Genomic DNA, 13,171 nt, shown 5'->3' on the forward strand with positions numbered 1-13,171 from the left:
TCTACGGTCACTTCCGATATTTACTTTATTGATAACTGTGACATTTGTGATCGTTTTATTAACTGCTATAATGAAGTTGATTTCATTCTTTGTTTCTCCATTTGGGGTTCTCCAGGTCCACTTTCTCCCTGTCCAATTGTGAAAGAATGTGTTCATTATTCTCTTGTTATACATTTCAGCAAAGTATACCAGCATTTCTCTTTCGTTCCTTTCTCCCACTCCAAATTTTCCCATATATGTTTCTCCATTTTCTGATTTTCCAACTTTTGCACTGAAGTCTCCCATGAGTATAGTACAGTGTTTCTTAAAATGTGGTCCGCGGACCCTCAGTGGTCTGTAGGAACGTTCCAAGGGGTCCGCAGGCTAATTTGAGTATAAGATAAAACATGTAATAAATTGTAAAATGAATAATGTTATGACAGTTATGTGAAGTAGAATTTGAACAGTTATGTTTAAGCCATTAATAAATAATTCAGTAACAATTTTAGTATATTATAGCCTACAAACACCTTTAAACTCAAGAGGTACGGTAGGAAGGAAATCTACTCATAATTAAGGGTCCGTCACATGATTAGCTTTAATAAAAGGGGTCTGCTGCATGAGAAAGTTTAAGAACCACTGATATAATATATGAGGTCTTTTCTTCTTCCATAATCTGGGAGACGTCATCATAGAATGTTTCAATTTCTTCATATGAGCTTTGAGAAGTTGGTGCATGTATTTGTATGACTTTCAGAGTATATTTTTTGCACAGTCTAATTACCACCAGTGCTGCTCTGCCAGATACACTGCTGAATTTAACAATGTTGTCTGCAAGATTTCTTTTAATTAGAAATCATACACCGCTAACTCTTTCATTTTGTCTTCCTCTGTAGTAAAATAGGTGGTTGCTGTCTTCGAGCTGAACTACTTTTTCTTCTTTTCTGTGGGTCTCACTCAAACCTACAATATCCCAACTAATGTTTTCCAGCTCAGTCACTAAGTTATCAAGTTTGTAATCTGCGAGGCTTCTTACATTGTATACATAGATCTTCATGGATTTCAGATTGTTTAATATCCCAGTCTCTAACTTGCCAATACACTGCCAAATCACTTTCAGTGGCACACTGTCCATAAGCCCAGGAGGCAATTCGGTTGTACCTTTAGTAGACGATGATCCAACAGGAACGCCCATCAAATCATTTGCAACAGAACTCATGTTTGGTTGGGAGGATTGTGGCAAATAATCTCACCTCCCTGCCACATAGTTTCTGGTGAGATTTTTTTTTTTTTTTGGCCACGTTATTTGTTATATTCGGTGGAACCCTATATATTTATAGGGGGTCCAATGGTCAGTGCCATCTAAGACTGTACCTTATATATCTACAAGGCCTTCTCCTATCCGCCACCCGGGAACCCGCCAGGTAGCAGTATATATATATATATATATATATATATATATAGTTGTGACACTGTTAATTACATTATATAATGAAATACTTGGGTTGCACAGAGAGGCGCCCACATTGTCGAGTAACTACACCTAATGACGATGCAAGGATCATAGTGGCAGCCAGGGAAAACCCTTTCATCACTGCTGTCAGTATCCGGGATGGTCTTGGCTTGAGTCAGAACCATAAGAAACAGGCTGCACGTGCAAGGCATCCACCATAGAGTTCCTGCTGTGAAGGAGCTGATGATGGACGAACATCAGGCAGCCAGACTCCGCTTTTGCCCACCTCCACGTGGATAAGGGGATCGAATTCTGGGAGGGGGTGTTTTTTTCCGGATGAAAAAACATATGCATCCTCGACCCACAGACATATTCACCTATGAAGACCTAACAACACGAGGTAATTCATCGTGATACAATGGGAGAATTCTCTACATTAAAATATATGTACTGTGTATGATTTAACCGTCCTATACATGTCTGACACCTAATAGGTGTGTTATTACACAGTTTAAATATCAAGTATTATAAATAAAACTATCCAGCCTGACAATATTACTGGATAAATTATATAACTCTGTTGGAAGTATATATTCACTGTCTACTAATGTAAGAAGATAATTTTAATACTTAACATTCCTATTTGACTATAATAAATGCCCCAAATATATGCATAGCCATCAATTATAAAAACTGCTTCAAAATAATATAAACATAATTGATAGTCATCCAACACAAATACCACTTTATCCCAATGTATCGGGCGTCAGATGAATAACTGATAACTTTATTATTGTGGACAGATATGATCGTCAACATATCTTCAATGAGGCACAAAGTGGGCACGTGACATGTAAAGTGTGGGGATATGTGACAGGCCGTGGTGTTGCAGACATAATGAACACTAAAGGGAAGTTCACAGCAGAAACATACATTGATATTTTAGAAAACTTCTTCCCTCTCTATGAGAAAGGATTTTCCCACTTCCTCCTGGGCCTGTCATTCTTCTTCATGATCAGTCCCCCATCCATACAGCCAGAGTTGTGCAGCAGTGGTTTGCTGCCTGCGACGACCTGATGCTGCTTGACTGGCCAAGTAATGGGGTTGACACGAACCCCACTGAGCACATCTGGGCACACACAGTTCAGACATGGGAGCAAGGACGGGAAAGGACCTCCGGACAACTGTTTGCTCACTCACAAGCGGCTTGGGAATCGCTTAGGGCGAAGCCTCACCTCTGCCAGACTCTAGTCCAGTCTATGCCTGCCAAGCTGCAAGCTGTCATTCAGAAGGAAGGCGGATGGACTGGGTACTAGGCAGCAATAAAGACACTAGGCAGGTCGAAAGAATGGTATTGCTTCATGGTATGTTGTTTGTATGGTATCTGATCTCTAAGTCTGTCTACATTACTGTACATATAATACATATTTCCTCTCAAAGGTAAGCTTCTTTGCCTTCGTTTTGTAATGTTCGAGGGATGATAGTTACAGAATGATCTTATAATTAGGACTTCCCATGTCATTTTATCTAAAAGAAATCGAAAACCCTGTTAATTGCTCATATAAATTTTTTATTACACATTACCCTAGACTCTACAAGTTCACGATGAATAATTAACATGACACTGAAAATGTCTGCAGGCAGATGTTTATTGTGGGATGACAGAGGATAAATAAACAAATTTATAAGAATATATATGTTGCTTTGTTTTCGAGTCAACAAAATTTATGCTGCATGGTTACGAAACTCTCCTGAGGAAAAGTCTCGTGTTACAGTCGAGAGGAAATGAAAACATTCAAACCTCTGTCTGAACCCAGTAATCTTCCATATTTTTCCTGACAACACTAACTTTAAAGACATCAGCGTAATTTCCTTCATAAAATGCTAGCATTATATTGTCATTTACCCTCACTAATTTACCTACACACGTCTAAGTCATACATTGCAGACTTACACGTGATTCCCAACCTATCACCAAACTCTCCTCTGCCCCCAATCCCCTGCCTCCCCCTCCTTCACACTCACAGGTACCATATATATGAGGTCTGGCTGCTGTTTCACACTCACCCATCTCACACCAGAACTAAGAGAGGTGCGTAATGCGGAACTGTCTCTGACTATACACTCATGATGGTTGACTCTTGGGTGCTGAATCCTATAGCACTGTGTGTCAGCTGAGAAGCCCTCTGTCGGTCTGGTTCTACTGGTAGAGTTATGTATCTTGGAGTACCTTCCCACATGGTCCAACATCAAGTGCAACTACAGGCTGACTGATGGAGCGAGGAACTATCATCAGTTTGTCTGTCGGATTGTGAGTTTACCAAACGTAGAAGTCCGGGATGTCGCTCTGAAAGTGGTCAGGAGGAACTCATTCTTCGCGCGTCACAAGAACGTCCTGCTGGCTATGCTGGGCAACGACAATGAAGAGATTTGCAGAGAAGCAGTGGAACTCATAAAAACTCTTTGGAGCAAGAACCTGGAAGCCGAAGAAGCGAGGACTTTCAACATGCCAGAGAGACATGACAAAGCTGACTCATATCACTGCATTACAAACATGAACTCACCGGACATACAACAACCACCATCACGAATTTTTCGGACTCAGACACTGAAGAAATCCTGCACCGACCAAACTCAAGCACCTGTGTCATAATCAGTCGGTTGAGCAGCATGTTAAGCTAGTGAATGAGCCTTCAGCAAATGTGGCTGGGTTCGAGAGACGAGACGATTCATCCGTCAATGAATCAAACTACAAAATCTTATAAAGAAATTTGAAACAAAGAATCAGTTTGTATGAAAACTAAGTCATTGATAAAGTGTTGATGTTCCTCGAATAAATCACTGCCTCACGACAAACATGGGTGACAATTTCCATTCCTTATGTATGTACTATACTTGTTGGATGCTGAAAGAAACATCAATTTCATACAGAACTCACTGTACTATTGGAACCACAAACATGAATTTACCACCAGAGACCATATGAACCCGTAATCATCAAAAACAGACCTTCTACAGGAAAAAAGTGTGGGTTGCTGGCACACAGAAGATGGCAACGCCCCCAAAATGGCTTTTTCTCTAGTTCTGACAGGTCAATGCTTAGTACCTACACTTTCTTAAAACTGAAGAAAATATTTTTTTTTTTTTTCCATTCCATCCTTATTTGATATAACCCTTGACTGAAGAGGGTGGCGTGGTGGTGGTGGTGGTGGTGGTGGCATTGGTGTGGAGGTTGGTGGTGGTGGCATTGGTGGTACTGGTGTGGTGGTGGTGGTAGAACTATTGTGGTGGTGGTATAGCTGTGGTGGTAGTGGTGGTGACATTGGTGTGGTGGTGGTGGTAGTGGTGGTATTAGTGTGGTGGTACTGGTGGTAAATATAATAATAATAATAATAATAATAATAAACAACGCAGTAACTGACGTGAATGTCATAAACCACGGTAAAAAACAACAATAATAATCATCATCATCATCATAATGATGCGTAAAACGTTAAAAAGGGCTCGTATTCTCACTGGTTAAGGATGCTCCCTAACACCTTTCCCTTACCGATTTATTCTGGAGTGGAGAGATATATGAGAGTGGGGGGTGTGAGTTGAGAGCGGGGCAGTGAAATGGCGGGGGACAGGGCGACGTGGAGGCGATTTGTTTGTGGCCACCCCGAACGGGATTGAGGCGTCTGGCAATATAGATAGATAGATAGATACGGTCAGCTAAAATCGTTTTGTACTGAAGCAGAGTATGGAGATGTCAGAATGATTTAAGTTAGGCAGAAGACAGCAAAAGAGTAATAACCAAAATAAATCGCTTAGGTAGAGGCGTTAAGAAGCTTGGAGAATACGGGCGACGCTAATCAAAGTCGCTACATCTCCACTCCTTGGCATCCCCGACAAACAATCGCAAGAATCCTCACTTTACCTGCCTTTTCGTCGCTCCCCGTCGTCCTTTGTTGTTCCCGGGATATTCAACACTATCACTAGCTATATAAAACTACGAATGACGCGCCGTGTGACCCGCCAGGACGAAATGTTGTGCAAGAGACTCGAGAAGCGACCTCCCTCTCCCCTTAGCTAGGCTCCGTCTCTACATTCCAACAACGGATTGATAGTTTAACTGTTTGAAAAAATATGATAAAAATAAATATAAGCCACCAAGAGTAATTATATATCCACTAGATACTTTTAAAAATATTAATTTCTTTATTTTCAACCTCCACGTATCTTTAAAACAACTATTTTTACGTTACAAGAAGCTGTTTTGAATTTTACCTGGGCGGGAGGCGGGCGGGTCAACTCCGATTTCTTACCTTCCCTACTTGCCTCCGTATTTTGATGAGGAAAATGCATGTTTTTACACTAAGTTCTTTTTAAAAATATCCGACAACTTATTTTCAAACTTAATATGTTTTTAGAACCATTATTATTATCATTATTATTATAATCTTGCGAGAAGTTTATTTGAATTTTACCCGGGCGGGAGACGCGAGGAAGTGAACTCCGATTTCTTAAGTACTTGCCTTCCCATTTTCTACGACTACCTTAAACGAAAATACATGTTTTTTTATCATTATCTTCACTTTACTGAAAAAATTGCCATTATATATGAAAATTTGAAGCTACTGGAATGCAAAAAGGCTTGAAGAGGACTTACATAATTATCTAAACACGAAAAAAAAGTGTATAACTGAACGAAGTCAAGATTTCGTGTTATTTAGCGCTTACTTTCGGCGGTATTCCCGTCGGTTAAGGAAACTCCCTAACACCCTTTCGTCAGCGATTTATTTATTTGGTATGGCTGGTTAACATCATTTTGTACCTTACGCAGACTAGGGCGATATTGGAATCATTTAAGCAACACCATAGATGATTGTAACATATAATTAACAAACTAAATCGCTTAGGAAGAGGTGTCAGGGTGCCTCCTTACCTGACGAGAATGAAATCGAACTACCTATCCGGACGATTTTATTCAGCTTGTGGTGGTGGTGGTGGTGGCGATAGTGGTAGTGGTGATAGTGGTGGTGGTAGTGATCGTGGTGACAGTGGTGATAGTGGTGACGGTTGTAGCGGTGATGGCGGTGGTGGTGGTGGTGGTTGTGATGATGATAGTGGCGGTGGCAGGGGCTGGCAGGGTAGGGGCGTCTGCCACCCAGGCCAGCAGGGCGGCCGTGTCAATGGCTGGGGCAGGGCACTAGGCTGCTCTTTGTCTCTGCCCAGCACCCAAGCCAACAGCCTCGCAATTAACCGGGATTATTTTTCACCACCATCATTAACACCATTGCAATCAAAGCCTCAATGACTCGGGCCAACAGTGCGGGGCAGGGACGCACGTAGGGGCGAGAATCCCACACTTTCCCACTCAATACAAGGCCCTAGGAACCCCCCCGGCCACAACCCTACGGGGGGCGTGGGTCTCCATTGCAAAGACAGCCAACAATGAGAGAGAGAGAGGACGCTAACCCGACACCACGTGATTTGAGATGTGATAACACGGCCGTGGTGACATCCTCTGACATCTTGGTGACATCTGCCAGACGCCAAGGGGGGGGGGGACCTCTCAATATCCCCACCCACCCCCCACTTCACCCTCACTCCCTCTACCTCTCCCCTCTACTCTTCACCCATCAACTACCCTCTCATAACCAGCCTACACCTCTATCCTCACATGTTCCTTCCCTTCCCCATCCCTCCTCCTCTCCTTTCCCTCCAACCTTCACTCTTCCATCACCCATCCTCACAAACCATACAGCCCAATCCTTCTCCTTCCTCCTCCCTTCCCTCCCCCCTCATCCCATTCCCTCTCGTCCTTCACCCTTCCGTCGCCCAACATCACATAAATTCCACAGTCCACACCAATACACCCTCCTGCACATCCCATAATCTACACCCAGTACACCTTCCTAATAGTGTACATTCAACACCCACACATCACCACACCTACCACCCACCACACATCCTAATAATCTACTTATGCACATCACAAATTTCACCATCTACACTGGCCTGCACACAATGCAAACATCTTACACACTCACTACACACTTCCCACATGATCTCCACTGCCTACATAGTTTCCTTTAACACTGCACACACACACAAACACACCACAACACCCACCACCACTGTCCCCTTACACCCTTCGCCTAATACTACACACACACACACACACGCCACTACCTCCTACACCACCCTCCCACATCCACACCCACCAACAACCCACCCACCCACCTACACTCACACACACACACACACACACTCCGCTCTACCCCACCCTCACCATTCCCCTACGTCCCCCCAACACACACCACCAGCCCCTACACCCTCCCACACCCATACCAACAACCCACCCACTCACCTACACTCACACCATCCCCTCTACCCCACCCTCACCATTCCCCTACACCCCCCACACACACCACCAGCCCCTACACCCTCCCACACCCATACCCACCAACAACCCACCCACCCACCTACACACACAGACCACCATCCCCTCTTCCCCACCCCCACCATTCCCCTACACCCCCCCCACACACATCACCAGCCCCTACACCCTCCCACACCCATACCCACCAACAACACACACACCTACCTACACTCACACCATCCCCTCTACCCCACCCTCACCATTCCCCTGCACCCCCCACACACACGACCAGCCCCTACACCCTCCCCCATCACATCCCTAATGATCGTTCCACACATCACACGGGTACACAGCCTAATAACAGATAATAGCCTAGGGAACACACCAAGCCAATTCATCTTCCATAATACACCTTCCTGACCACACCGGAAGACAAAGCTCATTAAACAAAAAAAAAAAATAATAATAATAATGACTGGATAAATTTTCATACAATCTATCTACCGATCTATCTATCTATTGCCAGACGCCTTAAACCCGTAAGGGGTGGCCACAAACAAATCACCTCCATGTCGCTCAGTCCCTCGCCATTTCACTGCGCTGCTCCCAGCTCACACCCCCCCCCCCCTCTCTTTCTCATATACCTCTCCACTCCATCCCTCCATTTCATCCTCGGCCTCTCCCTCCCTCTCCCACCCTCACTCACATACTCTCTCCTCGTTAGTCTCTCGCTCTCCATCCATTTTAATACAGGATAAAGAAAAATATCTTCAAAAATTAAAGCTTTGATTGGTTTCTGATAGGAGACTTGTGCCCAACTCTGTGCCGTATAAATCTTTCACACATCACCATACTCTGCATAAAATCCGTACAGAGGGATATTAACCAGCCATATCCAAAAACAAATCGCTAAGGAAGAGGTGTTAGTGAGCCTCCTTACCCGATGAGAATAGACCACGATAATGACGACGCGAAACGCAGAGGAGAAAAAGAAATGGTCAATAGATAGACAGATATAAGCCAAATCTTACAAAAATGAATGATTAAAGCAAAGAAAATGAATGTGAGAGGAGAGAGAGAGAGAGAGAGAGAGAGAGAGAGAGAGTACTGTACTAATACGATGTCAACAGGGTGCAAATTACCTAGTGTAAGCTCAGGGTGAATATGGATGAGCCAGGGTGTCTAGGGTGAGTCTGTGGTGCCTAGTGTGAGTGTTGGGTGCCAAAAGTGAGGTTGGAGTATCGAGGGTGGTGGTAAGGTGATGAGCGTGACAAAATTGCAAATACTGAGATAAACAGTATGCCTACAGTAGTGTGTTGTTATCGAGTGCCTAGGGTAAGTATGGGGTGCCTGGCGTGGATGTAGGGTGCCTAGGGTGAAGGTAAGGTGATGAGGGTGACAAAAGAACAAGTACTGAGATAAACAGTATGCCTGGTGTGTTGTTACCGTGTGTAGGGTGCTGGTGGGAGTGACTAGGGTGAATATAGGGTGTCTGGCGTGAGTGTAGGGTGCCTAGGGTGAGTATAGGGTGCCTAGGGTGAGGGTGCGGTGACGAGGGTGACAGTAGGGTGACAGCGGGGCGGAGATGCGGCTCTGCGGCAGTTCGCGTCACCCAGGTATCACGTTACCTCCAGGTGGACTAGCCAGCGTCCCAAGCCCTTCACTAGTCACCGGATTAGCCTTCACTTCTAGATAAAAAGCAGTCATCTAGGCCCTTCTAATCAAACTAGCAGGAGGGTAGCTATTAAAACAGGTATTAGATTAACTAGAGATAAACCAAAAGGTGAGTGTTTGTATTAAATTCTTCGTTAGCGTTGGGTAGCAAAGTCGAAGCCAGGTGTTTGTGTGGGGATGCAGACGTGGCCACCACCTCCTGCGTTGTCAAGTCGTGGCAATGCGATTCAATTCCTTTCAACAATTCAATCAACGTAATCAACTGGTGTGCAATGCTGCTGGGGCGACATTCCAACGTAATTAACTACTCCTACACAATTTGCAAGATAGGGAGGGAGTAAACAGTCTACGGAACCCCCGCTGTGACGACGCAGGGGGGTGAGGGGGTGGAGACGGTGACAGTCAGGGTGGGGGTGCGGGGAGGGTGAGGGTGGTAGGATAGTGGTTAAGAGTCAGGGAGAGTTGGGGAAGGGTAGTGCATGTTAGCAAGGCAGGGGGTGGGGGTGACACAAGGGTGGAAGGGTTGAGGTAGGGAATGACAGTCAGGAGGGAGTGGGGGTGGGGGTGTTACAGGATGAGGGAGACACGAGGGTGAGGGTGGTAAGGGTGTGAGTAGGGGTGGTGGCGACAGTATTAATGTAGTCGTGGAGTAGTGAGGGTGGTGGTGGTGATAATGGTGGGGTATGTGACTGGGTAAGGGTGGGGGTTGCAGTGTAGGGAGGGAGGTTGGAGATGGCAGAGGGGGGTGAGGGTGACAGTGAAGATAGTGGTTGTAGTGCTGGTGGTAGTGTTGGCAGTAAGGGTGGCTGTGGTGACACGGAAGGGGGGAAGGGTGAGGGTGAGGTGAGGGACTGGTGACAGAATGGAGGGAGAGAGGGGGTTACTGTATGGTGGTGGTGACAGGGTGAGAGTGAGTGAGAATGCGGACAGTGGTGGTGGTGGTGGTGGTGGTGGTGAGTTTAATAGTGGTGGTGGCTAGAGTGGTTGTACTGCAGTGGTAGTGGTGGTGATGGTAGAGAGGGAAGAAGCTTGTGACATAAAGGGATGGGAGTTGGAGTGGAGGGTGACAGGGGTAATCGTGGTGGAGGTCAGGGGGGTTGTGGTTATAGTGGTGGGGGTAGTGGCAGTGGTGGTGGTTATGACAGTGGTAGATGGGGTGGTAAAGTAGGATTGTTTACATCTGACAAAGCCCCATGACCCCATTTCAATTTAACTGGCTGTCATGTGTAGTCATTTAGATTGCTGATTTGACCAGTAACGAAGGAGATTCATTCCTACCTCAATTTTATACTCAAGTTGTGGAAACGGCACAGTTCCGTCGCTCACCTACCACTCTTCTAGTCAGTTTCTCTCATTCTCAATCCTCCCCCTTAACCTCCACTCACATGCACTCTTCCAGTCAGTCAGTCTCTCCATCCTCCCCCCCCCTCAACCTTCACTCACTCTTCTAGTCAGTCTCTCACTCCATCCTCCCCCCCTCAACCTTCACTCACTCTTCTAGACAGCCTCTCTCAATCCTCCCCTTCATACACACTTCTAGTCAGTCTCACTTCTCCCTACAACCCAATCCATCACAGATTATTTCTCCTAACTCACATACCCTCTTCCAGTCAGTCTCTCGTTCTCAATCCACACCCTCAATCTCCACTCACATACACTCCTCCAGCCAGTCCGTCTCTCAATCCTCCCCCGTCACTTGCTCTCCTCGTCAGTCTCAGTCCTACCCACGACCCAAACCATCACAGAGTATTTCTCCTAACTAACATACCCTCTTGAAGTCAGTCCCTTAATCTCCTTCCATACCCTCAATCTCCACTCACACTCGCTCTCCTCGTCAGTCTCAGTCCTACCCACGACCCAAACCAGCACAGAGTATTTCTCCTAACTCACACTCTTCCAGTCAGTCCCTCGTTCTCCACACACATCCTCAATCTCCACTCAACTGCATTCCTCCGGTCAGTCCGTCTCTCAATCCTCCCCCTTCAGTCTCAGTCCCCGATATGACCCAAGTCAGCGCGGGGTGCTCTCCCAAAGCTGCCAATCGCATCAACAAATGGTAAGAAGCTCCAATCGACCACAAGGACAGGGGAACGACGGTGGAGCTTTGTAAAACACTCGTTGGGGGAAGCGATGGAGTGAGACATTGATCATTCCACTCACATTCCACGCCAAACTTTAATGTAAATAGGAGGACCATACAGAGAAGGGACATGCGACTGAATTGAAGTCTGGGGTGCAAAACAGAAAACGTCTTTATCTTGGTACAGTGTGGAAAAAAAAAGGGGGGGTAGTGTGTGTGTGTGTGTGTGTGTGTGTGTGTGTGTGTGTGTGTGTGTGTGTGTGTGTGTGTGTGTGTGTGTGTGTGTGTGTGTGTGTGTGTGTGTGTGTGTGTGTGTGTGTGTGTGTGTGTGTGTGTGTGTGTGTGAGAGAGAGAGAGAGAGAGAGAGAGAGTTACGATGCTAGTCACGAAGAAGTGCACCCTGCCGTCCTCTTGTGTGTTACATAAATCATTCTAATATTGCCATACTCTGCAAAGACAGCTTACAAGACGATACCAAGCAGGCATGTGGAGGAATAAATCGCTAAGGGAATGGTGTTAGGGAGCCTCCTTAACCCACGGGAATACGAGCCACAGTCTTGCCCATCCCCATCTTCCCCAAACACGTGTCCACTTTTGACTTAACCCTCCCAGTGGTAACCAGTCCTGTCCTCTTGCTATGCTTCATGAATAATACTGGCTCTTATTCTCTCTCTCAATAACTGTTTCTTACCTTATTTTTTATTTTTATTCTCTCTCTGTAACAGTACAAAATTTTACCCTGTTATCCTGAGAGAGAGAGAGAGAGAGCATCCTCACTCCTAAAATATCTACCCCATTAAATTGATATCTTGCAATCTTTAGCCTGCAAGATTTATAAGCTCTGCAATCTCTCTCTCTCTCTCTCTCTCTCTCTCTCTCTATATATATATATATATATATATATATATATATATATTTTTTTTTTTTTTTTTTTTTTTTTTTTTTCACATTACCTGGGTCACCTAATGGTGGCTCTCCACGTTGCTCGATCTCTGGCAGCATCCTTATTCAGTCCCTTATCCCTGTGGTCACACTCTGTGACCTCGTCCCAAGTCTTTTTCGGTATGACTCTCGCAACCCTACCCAAGACGTTCACGCTTCTCATCTTTCGCACCCGACTGTCATCCTCCATCCTCTCCACATGCCCAAACCATCTCAATCTACCCCTCCTCATAACACCAATACATTCCAGCCCCATCCCGCCTCTCAACTCTTCCATCGTAATCCTAGCCACCAATACATTCCAATCCCATCCTTCCTCTCAACTCTTCTATCGTAATCCCCAATACATTCCAGTCCCATCCTTCCTCTCAACTCTTCCATCGTAATCACCAGTACACTCCAGTTCCATCTTTCCTCCCAACTCTTCAATTGCAATCCTAGCCCCCAATACATTCCAGTCCCACCTTTCCTCTCAACTCTTCAATCGTAACCCCCAATACATTCCAGTTCCATCCTTCCTCTCAACTCCTCAAGCATAATCCTACCCATAAATACATCCCAGTCACATCCTTCCTCTCAACTCTTCAATTATAATACCCAATACATTCCGGTTCCATCCTTACTCCAGTTCCACCCTTTCTTTCAACTCTTCCATCGTAATCCTAGCCCTCCAGGC

At 45.4% G+C, this 13,171-nt stretch overlaps 1 protein-coding gene across 1 annotated transcript in view; it reads right to left on the bottom strand.

Annotated features, from left to right (window-relative positions):
• Positions 1 to 13,171, bottom strand: part of hth (Meis homeobox homothorax) — an 843,055-nt gene that overhangs the window by 555,135 nt on the left and 274,749 nt on the right. The window lies entirely within an intron of this gene.

This window comes from Coenobita brevimanus, chromosome 113, assembly GCF_032717465.1.
Source record: "Coenobita brevimanus isolate Jiangsu-jjx chromosome 113, ASM3271746v2, whole genome shotgun sequence".
Taxonomy (NCBI): domain Eukaryota; kingdom Metazoa; phylum Arthropoda; class Malacostraca; order Decapoda; family Coenobitidae; genus Coenobita; species Coenobita brevimanus.